The sequence below is a fragment of the Mesitornis unicolor genome, unplaced genomic scaffold (genome assembly GCF_000695765.1).
Source record: "Mesitornis unicolor isolate BGI_N332 unplaced genomic scaffold, ASM69576v1 scaffold9648, whole genome shotgun sequence".
Taxonomy (NCBI): domain Eukaryota; kingdom Metazoa; phylum Chordata; class Aves; order Mesitornithiformes; family Mesitornithidae; genus Mesitornis; species Mesitornis unicolor.
In genome coordinates, this window is record NW_010203849.1 from 16324 (window position 1) to 26472 (window position 10149).

The 10149-nt window shown below is 36.8% G+C and overlaps 1 protein-coding gene across 1 annotated transcript in view; it reads right to left on the minus strand.

Annotated features, from left to right (window-relative positions):
* The window catches only part of LOC104545672 (disks large-associated protein 1-like), a gene marked incomplete at its 3' end in the record, with an annotated part of 16176 nt that overhangs the window by 4564 nt on the left and 1463 nt on the right, over positions 1-10149 (minus strand). The gene's annotated exons all lie outside the window — the stretch shown is intronic.

Here is a 10149-nt window from a genome sequence, read left to right on the forward strand (position 1 = left end):
GAAAGAAATTTGGGTCCAGTTCCCCTCTATCTTATTTCAGTTTCACAGGAGTCAGGAACTCTGATTTCAAAAGCTGGAATAGGAGAAGGCAGTAAGACATCATGTAACTGGTAGAAAGCCCTTGCAAGGTAAAGAAATGGTTCAGAAGTAGTAGATTTTTTTCTTTGGCTATTAACAGCTGTAGTGTTTTTTAGCGAAAGGACCTCAGAGCACTGTCTGTATATTACCAGTGTAGGACAAACAACCCTTAATGCTCAGCATTTGCTTTTATTGTACTTATTTTGCTGTTCAGAAAATAGAGGCAGATAAAATAATGTCAACTTTTTAATACTTCTGTGCCTATAGTCAAGTACCTCAAGCAATACTTAGTAAAATAACTGACCTGATTTTCAGAGTGCTTTCTTTGGTGCCTAAAAGGAATGGCTGTAACAGCTCATAGCAGACAATGCAATTTACTGTCACAGTGAAGTGTTTCATATCATGGGAAAGAAGTAAAACATAAAGCCCTCTCAAAAGTAAAGATAAGGAAAATAAAATTGATCATGTTATTTTCTGCACTCTGTTTCTACATGAATGGTACTAAACATACTGTAGTGTGTTCCTTCTGTTGTTCAGGAAAAATGCTGGGAAAAGTGTCTATGTGAACCTCCAGCTCTTTTTTAAAAATTTTTTTTTTTCATTTAGGAGGTCTACACAAATTTTCCCACAGGCTCTTACTTTGTTTGAATGGTCAATATTATATTTTGCAAGATCACATACTACTCTGCACACAAGTGCATATGCACAGTATCTGCTGCCTTAGAGGATTAACGGCATTAAGACTGATATACCTGAGATAAAGCTGTTTCATGCTTTTAAGAAAATCATATTATCCAATTATCTTAGCAATACCAATTTTTCAGTATCAAAATACCAAGCAGGAACATCACTTGGAGATTTATTTTAGTCTCATGAAAAAGAAGGAAGAGCTAAACTCAGATCTAACAATGAACATAATTGCTTTTCTTAAAATAGAACTATTATTATTCACACTGTTGAAGTAATAGAGATTCTGGAAACATTTCATTCTGCAAATGATCTTTAAGATAATGTAGAGTTCTTTCTTTACCAGTCTAAAATTCAAGAGATTGCACTTACACAAAAAGTGCAGTGAAACAGATCAACATTATTACTTGAAAATATATAGAAAATATTCAGCAAAGGCCTCTGAGCCAGGCAGCTTACTGAAACAAAGACTTCAGCATACACCTACAAATAAAATGTTTGTTACAAGTATGAAAACTAAGCCTGACTGTAGTTTCTTTCCTCTGATTAAGTGGCATATATAAGATTCTTTTTGTAAACAGACTAGACTACACAGATAACATACTGCTACCAGCCAACATCTTACCTGGATTTAGTTTCATTTAGTGTATAGATTACCTGTCCTGATCTCTAACTAAATTATATTGCTCTGGAAGTGTTCACACTGTCATTAGCCAGGCTGGACTGACTGGTCAAGTTTTTGATACAAAGGAACTGTATTTTTGTAATAGATTGTCTAGGTCCCCAAGGAAAAAAACTAAGCAGAAATATTGACTCCCCAATTTTCAAACATTCATTTCAAAAGCTCACACATAGTGATATGTGAAATAAACCCCATATATAAGGACAAAGGTAAATAAAACACTTTTTATTCAATATCTAAACAATAAAATTAGAATATGTAATTTCCTTATTTTTTTTTTCCAAAATTGTTATTAACTTACCTTACTGGATGAAATAGCAAACAGACTGTCTCTATAGCAAATTAAGTTCATTATTGATCTTTAGTTTGATTTGGTTTATTGCAGCTGAAACCATTAAAGCTTCTCCCTGTGCTTTGCCCAAGCAATGTGGATGACTACAGAAGTAAACACAAGGACTGGAAGGAGTGGCTAACCATCGCTCACAGCAGTAGACTTGTAACTTTAGCTTTCTGTTAGTATGCAAATACTTAATGAAATGAAATCACACAACTGAAGAACAATGCTTAATGACTGCTCAGTGCAGATTTTCAAGCCCATGCAATTTGGTTTTCTTAGCCATTATTATGCCTCTTTTGTGTGCTGTTAAGGAAGTTTCAATTGCCATCTTCCACTTACTAAGCCTATTTCTAGCACTCATGAATATTGAATTAATCACACCAATACAGATGAGTAGTATTTCTTTCTATCAATGTGCATGCATTAAGAATCATTGAAGTATGCAAAAAATGAAGCCTTAAAAATCTTAAACAATATATGTTTAATAAGCTTCAAGAGTTTTCAAAGAGGCAGATAGGAAGGTTTTTTCCATTTAGGACAAGCTTAATATTCTAAGTATCGGCAGCAACTCAGTTATTATTTCAGCAATGAGCTTCTACTATAAATTCTACTATAATTTAGCTGACTTAGCTCTGTATTTTTTTAAATGAAGAGAATTAACAGCCAAGACAAATATTCTGTCCAAAATAGACAGAACATGACTTCCTCAATCCTGAACACCCACAACTTGCATCAAACCTGAACAGGCAGTGTGAAGAACTGCAATCTTCATTCACATAACAGTAGTTTTGAAAGTCTTCTAAAACAGTATGAATCCCCATAGAATAAGTCAATACACAAAATTCTTCAAGCACTGCTCCAGTTTATTATTTTCAGAAGGTGCCTTGATCACTAGATTGTCCATCTGATTCACATCCTGTTTTACGAAGAGGAATGTCTGTCTCCTACAAAAAACAAACACGCCTTTATTCCAGATAAATTTTCTCTTCCTGTTTTACGCATAAAAATCCAACCAACCAAAAAGAGAGCCATGTGGGATACAATGATTCCTGCCAAAATCCTTGCAAATTTGCACCCCAAAACACGTTCTGCAGAAAAGAAGCCAAACACCAACAAGCACATCTATCCGTTGAAGGAAACATAACTGAAGGTCGTATAGCAGGACTCTCAGCCAGGACCTCAAATTGAGACTGCTTCAGTGATACTTATGAATGGTATTTCTGTGGCAGAGGGCAGACAGTCATATTCACCTTTTTCAATATCCTCGAAGCTTTCATTGCAGTTGATTATAATGAGATATGGCTCCTTGCCCAAGTACAGAAGACTGTTAACCTGAATACCAATCCCTGAAAGGACACTTTCAATGACTAGCAATGGAGAAATGTTCTTTTACTTCTAGATATCTTCTTTTAGGATTAATCAGTTCTCTCTCTAATAATTTCAGCACCTGAATACAGTGACAATTTGGCATCAAATGCCAATACTGTTAGGTGAGATGTCATTTTATCTTTCACTACACATGACCGTAAGTCCCTATCAAGCAGCCAGCAGGGAACGGGCTCGTGGATGGAGAACACGTAGCTGAATCTGAATCCTTGGAAGAAAACAGATGTGGTGAGGAGAGCATTTTGAGAAACAGCCCTTATGCTGTTTCTGTTGGCTGACTGTAACTGGATAATCTCTAGTGCTTTGCTAATGTTGTGCTCTCGCAGGCAGCAACTGTAAGTAATACAGTTACGCTCTCATCTCCAGCTGGCTATTAGCTTCAGCCACATTCTAGTGTACAATGGCCAGACTTCACTGCAACTTCCACAATGCTTTCTTTTGGATATCGGCAATGAAATATACCTGTGTAAGAAGCCTTCATTCAGCTCTAAGGAAACTTTCCCAGTTTAAGAACATGATAGTGTGACATCTCAGTGACTCCATACTGTCACTTCTGCTCTACAGTAGTAGTATCTCACTGGATATCAAATCAAGGTCATAGTCTTGAATCTCATCTTCCGGGAACTGACTTGCTAGAGACCAAGAGATCTCAAAGATTTCCTAACAAACTGATTAGCAGGCTGATGTAATGTCAGTAAAACAAAGTTAGACACACATTTATTTGCATAAATGACCCTTAGAGACAATTAAAAGACTGTCTTGGGAAGCTCTGGCCCATCAGAACTGTCACAGTGCCTTATCCAGCTGCATGGCACATTGATTAGCCTCTGGTGAAAGAAATACATACCTATCTGAAGTCATATTATCTCTTTGCCTTCTATCCAGATAAGACAGTCCATTACACAGGCTCAGGGTAAGAGGATGAAAGGACAAACAATATACAACAGGTTCATGTTCTTTTTGCTTAATTAATTAGTGACAGAAGCTCAGCCATGCACCTAGCACAGGGCGAGAGCATTTGCAGGGCAGAACAGAAATTGCTGCCCCCAGCTCAAACCACTCTTCTGGCACTGTAGTACTCCCCACTCAGGATTTGTACTACAGATTTCATTTCTGAAACAAAAAACCCCAATAACTGGATGTAGGAGAAATATTCCTTATTACTTTGCACTGACTGAGGAAAACATATCACCAGTCATTGCTTTTTTTCCCCCATCTACTTTGCATGTCTCTGCAAGAAAAGTTAGTGATTCCAAACTCCGATGCAGACTGAAGTGATCCTCTTTGCTGGATTTGATTTGTCTTGAAGATTTTGGGTGGTTTTGGCTTTTTTTTTCAGTGGAATTACTGAAATTAATAAGATTAGACTGCTGCAGATATTTAAGGCTACAGAAAGGAGTCAGAGCCAGGACTGAGTCAAATCTGATCCATGTTTATATCAAAAAGAACTTAAAGAGATGCCAAATGCCAGCTATTATGTGCACCCATAATTTCCATAAACATTTCTGACATAACAGTATGTGTAACATAGCTTCACTCAAGTATGTCGGTAAATCCTATATAAGGTATGCTAGCAACACAAAATGGGGATCCAGCTGCCAGAATTATGTTCATTAATAGACACAATATTAGAACATAGGGATGTTATAAGAATGAACCAACAGTAACTCTTTAAGTTAATCTAGAATAAAAACAAGATTAGTGCCAGTATATTCAATACTAAGAAGTCACAGAATGGTGATAAAACTAAAGGATAGAAAATTACTAACTAAGGAACATGGGTAGATAAAATTGCAGCTAAATGTGAAGTATTGACATTGCTGTAAAATAGCCCTCTTAGTACTTAGGTGGCCCCATTGCTGCATTGCTCAGACACCAAAGGTCAGACTATGTTTTAATTAAATGAATGAGAACACTGCAGTTGTTAAGGTGAAATATGTAGCAAGATCATTCTCACCAACTCAGATGACAATTTCTTACTTTTTTATAAGGTAAAATAAAGGACTGCAAAGATGAGGAGGATGGCTATACTGAAATACTCTCATATATATTTATCTGAACATAGCAAAGACATCTTGGGTAAGTTTGCAGGTAGGCTAAAATAACCAAGATGTAAGTTCAATGGAATTATTGGTTATTAACATATTTTTGGTAAATAAACTATTTTTTGTTTTATTTCTATTTCCAAGTGCCCAGAAATGCTCTAACTTTATTCATTATTCAGATTACTCATCACATAGCCATTTTAGAACTAAAATAAATTAGCTTTCTGTGACTTATATTTTTTCAGTTTTAATGATCTTAGACACTAGTTTATTTTAAAATTCATGAACATTTAAGAATTTTCCACCGTTTTCATGATTATTCCATTATTTGGAAGCTGGCCTAGGATATATGACAACATTTGACATTTTATTTTACAGTTATTTAAATTGTTTCACTAGCTTTACTGAGAAGTATGTTTCATATGAGCTCAGTAAAAACGTTTGAAACTTATACTCCATATACCTTGTAGTTCTGCCTGGAAAACTGAAGGGGAGATTACATATGCTTCATTCATTTTCGGTTTCTAATGGAATAAGAGAGAAAAAGGCAGGTTTTCATATAAATGAAAAATGGGAGGTCAATATTAATGGCTACTAAAATACAACTTCCATATATATACAAGGACGTACTGTAAGATTAATTTGAATATGGTAGTTGCAACAGAAATGCAAACACTACAAATGAGGAAAAAGTAGTGAATAACTGCAAATGCAGATAAAAGTTGCATAGATAAGCCCAGTACAACAGACTTAACATAAATTGTTGTGTCATAAGGATAAAGACTTTGTAGTTTAACATACTGTGTTAACAAATCATATGACAGATACTTGTCCTTATCAGCAACCTGACCTATGGCAACGCCCTTTGTTTGGTCATCCACAGACACAGGCAAGAGAAAGAGGCTGGGATGGAGTGGTACCTCCTAGTAAACTGTGGAAATGACTTGTACTGAGACTGGAAAGCAAATCAATCTAACGGTACGAGTTTCTGAACACTACAAATGATATGATTCTATGATTCTATAATAATGCACATTACAGACAACCGTCACACAGAAAACTGAGCACAGTATGAAGTAGAGCACTTTGCCACCAGAAAATGATTACACCCAGAAACCTGGCTTATATTTTTTATGGTATTTCTGACAGTCTCCTACCAAGGGACAAGCGATGCAAATGCGGAGCTGGGTGACTGCACCGCTGTCCCCACCTACTGCACTTCAGTTTTCAGAAGTAAAATATCTATCTTCAGCCCCAGTTATCTGCCACAACTGACTTCAGTCTCATCAAATGGAGTCAAAAGAAAACATATGACTGACTCACATAAGAAGAAAGGAGGAATAATATGAAAGATGTCATCCTTTGTATTTTTCTCTGTTTCTTAATGAATGGACCAAGGACAATGAGAATAGTAATTACAGGGAATATTGAACAGCAAAACTATAATAGAAGACAAACTCTGCAGTGCATCTGGAATATTGTGTCCAGTTCTGGGCCCCTCAGTTCAAGAAGGACAGGGAACTGCTGGAGAGAGTCCAGCGTAGGGCTACAAAGATGATTAAGGGAGTGGAGCATCTCCCTTATGAGGAGCGGCTGAGGGAGCTGGGTCTCTTTAGTTTGCAGAAGAGGAGACTGAGGGGAGACCTCATTCATGTTTATAAATATTTAAAGGGTGAGTGTCACGAGGATGGAGACAGGCTCTTCTCAGTGACAAACAATGATAGGACAAGGGGTAATGGGCACAAGCTGGAACACGGGAGGTTCCACTTAAATTTGAGAAGAAACTTCTTCTCCGTGAGGGTGACAGAGCACTGGAACAGGCTGCCCAGAGAGGTTGTGGAGTCTCCTTCTCTGGAGACATTCAAAACCCGCCCGGACGCCTTCCTGTGCAACCTCATCCAGGTGTTCCTGCTCCGGCAGGGGGATTGGACTAGATGATCTTTTGAGGTCCCTTCCAATCCCTAACGTTCTGTGATTCTGTGATTCTGTGATTCTGTGATTCTGTGATACTCTATTAGCTTCAACAATCATGAATTCATGGAAAACAAGAGTGTAAAAAATATCTACCCATGTGCTTAGACCCTACTGTCTGCAGAAGAAGACTGCTGCCTACATTTTGTCTTCAATAGTCTCGCTTAATTTTAATTTTTTCCAGAGGATAAGCTACCAGAGAAGTGGAGGCTGCCCACTCCTTTATAAATTATCCTTTCAAGGGAGGAAAACCATTTTGAAGAAGAATTTGGAGAAAACATGAACAGTTCCTTCTCACCTTCCTTCAAATTAGTTCAACAGTAAGCCTGGATCAAATAAAAGCACTTTCTTGAAGTAAGAAGCAGCTCAAAAGAAGGACCCTGTCTTTCTAAAATCCAGCTCCTCATTCTTGAAAGCAGAAATAAAGAGAAAAGTACAATTTCATTCTGGAGACACAGGTGAGAGGATAAGGTTTGTTTGACAGTCTTTAGACTAGTTCAGTAGCTAACACCTCTTTCTAAAGATGCACAGTGTTGAGCCAAGCCTCTCCCACTTCAGCATCCAGGCTGGAAGTGGAACCTGCTGGGGTAAGGAAAGACTGTGCAGTGCAGGAGGACTCTGCACTCGATCCAAATTCAAAATTATGAGAAATAAGCCCATCTGTAACACAAACGACTGCCAAGTCCTTCCACAGAGCACTGGAAGTGGAAAATATCACATCAAGTGAGATAATTGTGTGTCATTTCCATGTTTTTACATTAAGAATTCACCCAGATACTTTTGTGATAAAAGTCTTTACAAGCAAATGTGAAGTCAATGTCATCTGTGATCTCTGATATACTCAGATCTATCAGGATAAAGAAAATAATCCTGAATAGGCTGAGTTGAAAAAAAGTCACTCCTTCATTTTATTTAGATACTATCACAAGAACAGTTTGCATGAACAAAATAGTTGCATCTTTCAAGGAGCTTATGTCCTGAGCCATAAACAACAGCTTAAATTACAAGTGAGTTGATAAAAGCATCTATTTAACATTTAATGAGCTAAATAAAGCAAAAAAGAAACACCACAATAATTAAAATAATCATCAGGGTTGTCCGGTATTGTCACAAATTTGCAGCTTTCATCTATTTAATGCATTTCTAATTGTTCTAACATAGGACACCAGCTTTTTGGTACAATGATGAGAAGGTCACCAGGAAAATAATAGATATACAGAATATCTCTGCAGTCCACTAACGGAGTAATACTCCGCTGCTATTAATATATATATTTAAATTGCAGGACAGTCAAAAGGCCTCAAGTCCTGCATCCCATTGTGCTGGGCACTGTGGAAACACAAAAGAGAACAAAGTCCAAGCCCCAAAGGGCTTGTAGTGTAAAAAGATAAATGATATAGTGAAGAGAAATGCAATGGGATGCATTCAAAATAGACCGACTTTTTATTATCGCTATCCATTTATCATCCTCTTAAGCTGCCAAGAGATAATAATAATCTTGACCTGCTTCCTCAAATCTACCCTACTCTGTTTGAATATTATTTCCAATGTTAATCAAAGCCTATTTAAGCTTTTCCTTTTTTTGAAAACTATTTCAAACCAGTTATATTTCCTTGACTTTTACAAAGAAGCATACAATTAGAAAAAATGAAATTAAATGAAAAACAAAATAAAACTACCAGTGAGGATGGGAAACATAGTGAGAATTTAGTTATTCTAAGTGAGAATTTGCTTATTCTAATTCTTGTCCTTGAAAATTGTTGGACATATTTTCAAATAGACACAGATAATATCCTCTAATTCCACTTCAAGAGTCAGTTAAAACATTATCTAAAAGTCCCTATGGAGGTGTTCATTTAAAGCTGATGCTGGCACAGTTTTTTGCTCTTTTCTGGCCATCTGGTCACACACTGAATTGTCAGCTATTTTATCTAAACCTGAGAGGAAGATTGAAGGAGTAAACAAAAACATCAACAAAAGAAATCTGAGAGTCCATAGTAACCACAACTATCAAGCTTAAAGTTACAATTTCTTCTCACTCACAAAATTCAGGCAAAAGAGACTTAACACACACACACACACAAAAAACCTTCAAAAGGTTGCAACCTGAGGTTATTTTGAAACCCCTCTCCCTCCCCAGTTCATGTGCAGAGCTGTAAATACACACTGAGCATTCATATTGTCCCCTCTCCCCCCACACCACTCTCCTAACAATTAATAGAAAATACACAGATCCACTTCTGTACATTTAAAACAGTGTCCCAGACACTAGCACTCAAAATTATTTTGCATGATATTCAATAAAACCTTTTAAGATTGATTTTTAAATGCAGACGCCTCAGTCCTACGCTTTCTCTGCATACACACTTAAACAACAGAATGTGGAAGCTGACTGTCTCATTAAAGCACACATATGAGAAAACTTGCTACAGTTTCTATACAAATAGACAAGAGCCCCACTACATTAAAATGAAACCAAATCCTCTTAGCAAACCTCTTTTTTCCTCATGGTCTTCTCTCTTCTCTCTGCAACGTTGTTCCATCTTACACAAACACTTAGATGTGCCATAAGTGCTTCGTTTAAAGTGCATAAAAGCTATCCACAGCTCTCCTAAGAATGAAACAGTTTTAATATTTTCTGATCCATGTTCCTGCCACAAACATTCACCGGCAGTATGATAGCTCCAAGAGCAGACATCTGATTCTTGACATTTAAAGATACAATACTGGTGAAAAATAGTGACGCTGTATTAACTGCAAACAGCTTGTGAGGGAGTAGGTGATGTACTCCTAAAATGTATAATCAGAACAAGCAATAATTTCAACCTTTTGATTTTTTGTTTTTGACTCAAAGCCATGAGAAAAAGAACTAGCCAGATAAACAAATCTGGACACATTACAATAACCATTTCATGAGAATTTATATTCTATGGCAAAAAGGAAAGTAGGTTGCTTTCCTGCTG